We start from the raw sequence: 9,218 nt of genomic DNA, 5'->3' as shown, positions 1-9,218 counted from the left end.
AACATTCACTATATCTTTTCTGCTGGGAAAAAAATCTCTCAACTTACTGTTAGCTCCGTGCTCCAAAAATAAAATGTACAGTACGTAACAAATTTGGTCTGACAGCATTTTCCCAGCTGGAAGGATGGAACTTCTTAATTGGTGTATAAATAAATAGTGGTTTGGTCCTGCTCTTAAATATATATTAAAAAAAAAATTTTGGCCTTGCCTCTAGTATGCATAGGAACAGATCTTCCTTTCTATCAGAAACAGTAACAGAAAAGGACTCTTCATTGAGTCCAATTTAAAAGCTAAATCTAAAGTCTAAACACACTGAAATAAATTAAAGTCCTGCTGCTGCTGTTGAGGAAGGCCCATGAAGCTCCCTGTCTCTCTTGACATATGGTTTCCATACCATTTTAGTTCATAAATCATCATTTCAAATTGCTTTAAAGTTTGACATGAGAACCTCAAGTGTTGTTGAATCATCAAATAAATAGCTGCTTAGCAAGAAGATGCTCCTATGAATTTAGGTTTTTCTTGTGTCTTCATATTAAAGGAAGTGATAATTTAGACTGGAAGTTCACCCAGAATAATTGTGTGGTTTTCACTTTTGCTACCTGACAATAAATTGAAACTAAATGAGGACACCAATCTGCAAATCCAGAAACTAGAAGAGGGAAGAGCACATTGGTCCAAACCCATAAAATGCATTTATTTGGTCCTCAAGTCCAACACTAGGCACCCTGAGGCGCTGTAATACTTATTGCTAGTGCACCTGAACACTCCAGGTGCATTGCTTGGTTGAAGTTCCCTTGGCACTGGAGTTTTTACAGTAGGAGACGTGCAGCAAATGCCCACATCCTGAAGCTTCTCACCCCAACTCATGTCACCACTGAGAAGGATCCTCAGAAGCCCAATAGCCTGACCTTTCTGGGGCGCGTCTTCTTTTTCCTCATACCCCAATAATTAACGATTCATCTCGAGAAAGGAAAAGGTCTGTTTGGGAAAAAGTGGGAGAAATCAAAACCACATCTCCTAGCTCCTGAAAAAGAACAGCCCCACCAAAACCAGCAAGTAAACATCTTGTTTCCTGGCCCCATCTTTGTGCAGCACACAGACAAGAGGCTTTGAAAAGCTTTCACTGCCAGAATATGAGATAAACGTGTCATTAGGGAACTCCCTTATTCTGTTTCTGGGGTGCTGGCACACCTTTGATTAAAATAGTTCAGTTTAAAGCAATGCACCAGTTTGGGCGTGTAATATTTGTACGGAGCTTAAGATGGTCCTGCCATAACACTTCTATCTCCCCCATTGTGCAAAGTTGGACCAGAAATCTCATGAGAATGAGCTTACTCATGAGATATCTGCTACTTCTGGCTTCCAGTTATGCTGTAAATAGTATGAGAACTGCCTTTCTAGCAGTTTTACGGAATTTGGCTCCCAGCCATTGCTAGAAAAGCCCAAGCTGTGACCTAAGTGAAAAGCAAGGGGGAAAGAAAAATGCTCCAGATTTCCAGAAAGCTCTTTATTAGTGCCAGAAGTTTGTCTTCTTCTCTATGTTCTTCTTCTCAAGTGTAATGGCCTCTGTTTGCAAAGACATGCTCTTGTGAGGTCAGGGACCTTACAGAAGGCACAGTGCTCAGTAATCAGATACTATGATGGCTGGATATGGCTGTTCTGTGGAGTTTTTGAGGAATAGAAAGCTGTGCCAAAAGCTGCATGGCAAGCTCAGGACTCTGTCTACAGCTCTTCAGCAATGGAGACTCCTGATCCCATTGCTTCTTTCTCCTCTGCCTCCTTCAGAGATGCTGGGATGGTGCCCTTTTCCCTACCCTGTGATTCCTTGCCCTGCCAGCTACCTGCCCTGCCTCCCAGGTCTCATTTTCATTACTGGGTCCAGGAACCCAAGGCTCTGCCTTGTAGCAAAACCCTTGGGCAGTTCTGTGTGTAAACAGTGTCTCAAAAAGAAGCTGGGCAGACAGGTGGCTTTTTTAAGTTTCAAGAAACCCTCTGTGCAAATAATCCCGGTACCCCAGAAAGCAATCCCTACTTTCAAAACTAAAGGCAAAAGTCATGTGCTCTACAGGCCTAAACTTGAGTACTGGATTCTATCTCATATGCAAATTCTTAGCCCTGGTATCAAAAGTACTAGTAAGCATGTACCTATAAACACTCGTTAGCTTTAATTACACTGAGAATACTTGTGAGAGTGGCTTGGGTTACCTGATTTAGTGTACTAATAAGAGTTTCTAAGGCTGACAAGTGTCACACAGAAATTATTACGTGTCAGAGATGAAATGTGGAATTGTAGAATTGTAGAATATTCTGAGTTGGAAGGGACACACAAGGATCATCGAGTCCAGCTCCTGGCCCTGCTCAGGACACCCAACAATCCCACCCTGTGAATCCCCAAGAGCACTGTCCAAACACTCCTGGAGCTCTGGCAGCCTGGGGGCTGTGACCATTCCTGGGGGAGCCTGTTCAGTGCCCCACCACCCTCTGGGGGAAGAACCTTTTCCTGATATCCAGCCTAACCCTCCCCTGACACAGCTCCAGCCGTTCCCTCAGGTCCTGTCCCTGGTCACACAGAGCAGAGATCAGGGCCTGCCCCTCCCCTTCCCCAGGTGAGGAAGCTGCAGAACGGCTGTGAGCTCTGACCTCAGTCTCCTCTTCCCCAGATGAACAGTACATTTAACACAGCCTTGTTTGCAGTATTAGTAACCAAGTTACTATGTTTCCATAATGATACTGTGGTCACTTCCAAATACTTTTCAACAGGTATTGAAAGCACAGCAGGTGATTTAAAATTGCCAGGAAGAAATGGGTCCCTTTGATAATTAAGTAAGTAAGCAATAATTATCACAGAAAACATCTTGTCTAAAGCCTGCATCACATTGAAAAGATGGTTGCTTCTCTGGGCAACCTGTGCCAGGGTCCCACCACCCTCTCAGCCAAGAATTTCTTCCTCATATCCAATCTAAACCTGCTCTCTGTCAGTGTGAAGCCATTGCCCCTTGTCCTGTCACTCCAGGCCCTTGCCAAGAGTCTCTCTCCATCTTTCCTGTGGGCTCCCTTCAGGCACTGCAAGGCCACAGTGAGGTCACCCCAAAGCCTTCCCTTCTCCAGGCTGAACAATCCCAGTTCCCTCAGCCTTTCCTCCCAGCAGAGCTGCTCCATCCCTCTGCTCCCCTTGGTGTCCCTGCTCTGGACTGGCTCCAGCAGCTCCCTGTCCTTCCTGCGCTGGGCCCAGGGCTGGATGCAGCCCTGCAGGGGGGGTCTCAGCAGAGCGGGGCAGAGGGACACAATCCCTTCCCTCACCCTGGTTCTATAACTGTATCTGATTTAAACATCATTTATTAGTTTGGGGGTTTTGCCCATGCTGGTTTGCAAATTAATTTATTCCCAATTCTAGGGTAAAACCATGTCAGCTGTCATTTGTAATTTAGTGTTTGTGAATGTGAATATTATGCCCCCTTCAATACAATACAATACAATATCCAAACTCCCAACTCTTTAGAGTGGTTAAGTGTCTAATTGTCAATATTTTCAATGGGGTTTAGATGCCTGTGCACTTTGGGACTGATTCAGTCATCTTCTAAAATTTGGTACTGAAAGAAATATCCTGATTGGCCTCATGCAGCTGTGAGGTTCTGAGCACATGGGACTTGAGACTGGTTGTACAGGAGCCTTTGTAAAACAAGGACTTTCAATCGAGTTTCCAGGGAACACCTGTGGACACCTCTGTGTACATGACATACAACCTCCAAACAATTTTCCAGCGACTTGTGTTGAGGAATGTTATGTACTGATATTTCTCACTGTATTTACTTTTCAAGTTCTTCATGTTGTAGCAAGTAACATACACACACACACACACTCTCATAAGGCCTTTGCAAACATCTGTGGGGACATCAAATATGCAAATTGTAGCCAAAAGAAATTCTTTATAAACAGCCAAGAAGTTGGAACAGATTTTCATAAAACCTTTGTTAAATGGTGAAAATATCAGCAGTCACTGAAGCCTTTATAGTCAGCATGTATCCCCAGAAGGGCTGCATCATATGGAGAGTTCCAGTGCCCATCAGGACATCCTCTACAGGACCAGAGGCTCCTCCTCCTTCTTTGTAAGACTCTTGTGAGCAAAAAGTGTGGCAGAATTGAGTAATATGTAGTTATTTTCAAGGGCAGCCATCAGACATCAGGCACATTCTGGAATGTTTATGAATTCCATTGCTGCAGTATCCAAGTGTCTCCCAGCTGTTTATGCATTGCTTCTTCCTTAAGTTCCGTGTAACAGGGACCTATCCATCCCGTTTTCCAGGTCCAGCACCTGAGCACAGCTGGGACAGTTCATAATGCCAACGCTCCGCAAGAGCATAAAGGGGCAGAGGGACATCTAGTGGGATCTCTACTCTCTCTGCATTTGCAGGCCACCAGAAATCTTCGCACAGGGTTCACCTCACCTGTGACACATCTTCAGAGCAGCACCCAGATCCTTCGCTTCATGAGGATGCTGGGGCTGGACTGTAATTCCAGTGGATCTTGTGTTTACACTTTCTGAAGATTCACAGCCTGCTGTAATTAAAGGTAAGAGGAGGGACTAATCTGATTTCTGTCAGAGAGCTCACCTTGACAGACTTTCAGCAGCAGTGAGGTTGAAGGCATTTTGAAGGTTATCTTCATAAGAAAAGGACTGGCAACTTACACTGGAAAAAAACAAAAGTGTGATTAGCAACTTCTTTCTTGGCATGCCTGATGGCTGAGTGATTACAATGCACTGTATTGCCCTTCTCAGCTGGTGTAGAACAACAGTTTCACCCACTGAAGGCAAAAGGCTATGAGAATTTACATCAGACAGGGGTCTGTGACTAAACTACTGTGTCCGTGGATCCAGTCTGCAAGCTCTTCATTCTCTGCAGCTGTCCTCAAGTTCTGTGGGCCAAAAGAGCAGGATTTCTTGCTAGCCAACATATGAACTCCTTTTAGTCACTGAACTTGTCTTTGAGGCATCATGGAAATTGGCTTTTTTAGGGAAGCAATACCTGAACCAGAGGAGAATTCAGCCATGTTGCAGGTACAGTGCAGCATGGCTCTGAAAGCCCAGGACATGTTCACCATCCTACAGACACCATCAGTTGTTTACATGGCAGTGGGACACCAAGGACAGACAAGGGGTGTGTGTGTTATGGAATCACAGAATCATGCATTGGGTTGGAAAGGACCTTAAAGATCATCCAGTTCCAACCCCTGCCACGGGCAGGGACACCTTCCACTATCCCAGGCTGCTCAGAGCCCCATCCAACCTGGCCTGGAACACTTCCAGGGATGGGGCAGCCACAGCTTCTCTGGGCAACCTGTGCCAGGGCCTCAGCACCCTCACAGGGAACAATTTCTTCCTCATATCCAATCTAAACCTATTCGCTGTCAGTTTAAATCCATTACACCCTGTCCTGTCACTACATGCCCATGCAAAATGTCTCTCCCCACCTTTCTTGCAGAATCTCTTCAGGTACAGGAAGGCTTTGGAAGAAGGCAGACCTGCATTCTGCTATCTCATTAATGCTGCACATTATTGGCAGTGGATTCAACTGACAGAGGCCTGACTGTCACAGCCATGTGGTAATGAAATGACACAAAGATTTCCAGTGCCCCTGTTCAGTTCTGAATAATCAGCTCTTCCACAGCAATGGGGGAGTGGAGGTTTCTGGATGCTCCTCATGCAGAGACACAGAAGGGGGCTGGAAGATGCTCTGCCCTGCTTTTGCCCTGACCCTGCTGCTCCTTCTTGAGCGACTGAAGAACCTGACAAGACACAGGGTAACCAAATGAATAAATGTTTGCAGGATTAGCTATTTACTTTCTCCAGGCATCATTACTGGAACTTACACTTTTCACCTGAATCTATTTAATCAGTATTTGCACATATGACATTTGGTGCAGTCAGAGATGACGTAGAATCCAGGGATAGGGTGGAGTATTTCTGCATGTTCCTTATAGAGGGCTTTCCTCATTACAAGTGACCTGCAAAGAAAATTGAGCATCCTTTGCTTTGCATCACGTTTAGTCAAAGACCTGACCAAAATATGCTAAAATTTAGATGTATTTTCCTTTCAGTCAGATTATCCTTTGAAACTCTGACCAAACCCTGCCTGACAACACAAAGGAATTTTCCCATGGATCAGCTAAAGCTGACTCACATGAAAGACTTGCCCAAAGTGGTCATGCCCTCTGAGCAAATACCACAGGCATGAGGATCTCTGCTCTTGGCCTAACAGCACTGTTAGGATTCCAGGGACCCAGCCTCGGAAGGCAGCTTTTATTGGAGGAGGGGAGGTCTCCTACCTGTGACCCAGCCAATCTGCTCTGCTATTTATCTATGTTGCTAACTTGCAGGGGAGGTGAGCGTTTTGCTCTGTCACTGCACCATTGTGAGAAATTTCCTGCCTGGCCCCGAAGTTCACCAAATAGCACTGGCTGTTTGCTTAAGCAGGTACAGCACATAGCAAAAGGCACTGCTGTGACTCAAAGGAAGAAAGAAATAAAATCATCTGATCATGAAAGCTTTCAGCACCAGGTTTTAGTGCTGGAGTGAAAACCTAACGGAAGCTGTGCACCTTTCTAAGATAAATATTTCCTCTGCTGGAGTTGCTGAGTGTATCACAGATCAACGACCAGGAAGGCTTTGCTTACTCATCCCTGCCACGTGTTTCTGGAGTGGTTTTCTGCTCTTTTAATATTACCAAAGAGTGCATCCTCTGGCTGCCCTGGCTTGTTAGAAAGGCAAGTGCATGCTGAGCAAAGCGTCAGAACAACCCACAAAGCACTGATGCAAATAGAGACAGAATTTTGCACCACTCAGAGAGACACAGAGAGAGTTAAAGCTTCAGGCCAATGTGTTGCTGAAATTTTAAAGCTAAAAGGATTTTGAACTAACCTTTGCATTTTCTCCCTGAACTTTTTGTTTACTCTCTGCTCTTTTGCTCAGTGAAAGTAAAGCAGGCAAGACAACATCACTTGCTGTTTCCAACTGGCTTCTGCTTTGTTTCTAATACTCCTCTGAAAGAGTTCTGTTATACAGCTCACAGCATTTCAAGGAAACATTTTATTAATTGGGTACCTGTCTCTCACTTTCTGTTTTCTTATCTCTGGTTGCCCTTAAATAATATTTGGGCTTAAGTTATTTGTCATTTTCCCTTTGTATTTAATCTGGTCCATTTCTGTGTTTGAATTTGCGTTTTAAGTAAACTCACATGTGATCTGTGCCAAAATAGAGGCAAAGTCTCTTCTCACATTCCTCAAATATGTGGCACTGGGGTAACAATTTCAAAATTATGTGGCAGCTTCTTTTAAACAGGAAAACTCCAGTGGGTTTCACTCAGCTGTATATAAAAGCCAATAGTACGCTTGGTGTTAGTCCCTGTGTTATTTGTTTTAAATTATGTTCCATTTCATACTTTCTCCACATTCCCTGTTTCCAGTATCCAGCAGATTTTTGTATTGACAAATGTGTGACTTTTACAGGAAGCTGTTGTGGAGGAAACCTGTGGTTCTTCTGTATGGGCTGAGCATAGTTGTGGCTTCTGACCCTGGGGAGAGCTGCTTGAGTTTGGGATTATCCCATCAGATGGATGCTTCTAATAAAACTCCCAGCAGCCAGATATCTTATCTGTGTTATCACCATACAGTTCCAGAGCCAACATTCCCCTCAGCATGAAAGGGTGAATACTGAGTGTCATTCGTTTTGAGTGTGCTGTGGGCTCAGGTTGTAGCTGAGCTAACACAGTGACTGCAGCTGATCTGAAGCAGGGCTGCCTTGCCCTTTCTCACTCTCTTCTTGTAATCCACCAGGTAAATCCATCCTGCTAAACCTGCGACAAACCCTTCTAAAAAGCAATCAAAGAGTTTCTGCCATCTTAGCAAGATGTTCTATGTGGTTTCTTATGGTTCCAGAAGAAACTACTGATGAGAGGTGGTCAGATAACCAAAACTACATACACCAGAGCAGAACTGCAACAGAGTTTGAATAAGGGAGCACTGTTTCTTGGAAACTGCTGGAAACACTCATCTCCCCTTCCTCTGGGCTGAAACTGTGTGTCCCTCACTCTGCACCTCCTCTTTGTTTTCCCCTTGTTGTGATTTATTGGGTTGGGTTCTGCGGCTGCTTCTTGGCTGAGTGCAGCCAAGGTATGTAAATTGCTTTTTAACAGCTAATACGCACCCACACTCCTGAAGATAATCAAAAAAGGCAAAATAATATCATCAGCAGTGAGTTATAGGAGATCAAGAAAGCACCCAGAGGTAAAAGTCAGTGGCTGGCTAGCCAAGTCCTGCATACTGTCACAGCTGTGTTCAGAATAATCCCAGTGGAGAGCAGGTTTGGTAGCTTGAAATTAAGATTTTAAAGGAAAGGACTGCCTCTGTGGCTGCAATACATACTGCATGAACTGGACTTCTCTGAACCAAGCAAATTTTCTTTTTATAGAAATTTCAAACCCAAAACACAGTGTTTCATCCTCCAGTGGCATCTCACTACTTGTCCTGACTTGGTCCACTTTAAATAAAGGACAATGGCCACAGCTCTGCTGAGACTGTCCCCTCCCCGCCACCCGCAGGGCTGCATCCAGCCCTGGGCCCAGCACAGGAAGGACAGGGAGCTGCTGGAGCCAGTCCAGAGCAGGGACACCAAGGGGAGCAGAGGGATGGAGCAGCTCTGCTGGGAGGAAAGGCTGAGGGAATTGGGATTGTTCAGCCTGGAGAAGAGAAGGCTTTGGGGTGACCTCACTGTGGCCTAGCAGTGCCTGAAGGGAGCCCACAGGAAAGATGGAGAGAGACTCTTGACAAGGGCCTGGAGTGACAGGACAAGGGGAATGGCTTCACACTGACAGAGAGCAGGTTTAGATTGGATATGAGGAAGAAATTCTTGGCTGAGAGGGTGGTGGGACCCTGGCACAGGTTGCCCAGAGAAGCTGTGGCTTGGAAGTGTCTGAGGCCAGGTTGGATGGGGGTCTAAGAAACCTGGGATAGTGGAAGGTGTCCCTGCCCATGGCAGGTGGGTTGGAACAAGATGATCTTTAAGGTCTCTTCCAACCCATGCCATTCTATAATTCTGTGGTATCTACAACCTTCTGGAAAGCCACAGCTAATGGGGTTAAATTTATCCTTGTTCTCAGAGCTTTTCTTACGGCTTTTCCACACCTTGTGGTTCTTGATGGTGAATGAAAGTTGCCCAGGGCTGA

At 45.2% G+C, this 9,218-nt stretch overlaps 1 long non-coding RNA gene across 3 annotated transcripts in view; it reads left to right on the top strand.

Annotated features, from left to right (window-relative positions):
• Positions 1-7,640, top strand: part of LOC108449525 — a 14,204-nt gene extending 6,564 nt beyond the window's left edge. For 2 of the 3 annotated variants that reach the window (XR_001865689.1, XR_001865688.1), the window contains 2 exons: positions 4,304-4,569; positions 5,481-7,254. This is a non-coding gene — a long non-coding RNA (uncharacterized LOC108449525). Of the gene's footprint in view, positions 1-4,303; positions 4,570-5,480; positions 7,255-7,503 lie in introns of those variants that run through there. The other variant, XR_001865690.1, reaches the window with a different exon arrangement.
• Positions 7,641-9,218: the final 1,578 nt, after the last annotated feature.

Source organism: Corvus brachyrhynchos, unplaced genomic scaffold, assembly GCF_000691975.1.
Source record: "Corvus brachyrhynchos isolate BGI_N302 unplaced genomic scaffold, ASM69197v1 scaffold209, whole genome shotgun sequence".
In the NCBI taxonomy this organism is placed as follows: Eukaryota; Metazoa; Chordata; class Aves; order Passeriformes; family Corvidae; genus Corvus; species Corvus brachyrhynchos.
Note: the sequence above shows the minus strand (reverse complement) of the source record. Positions and strands in the feature narration are given on the sequence as shown.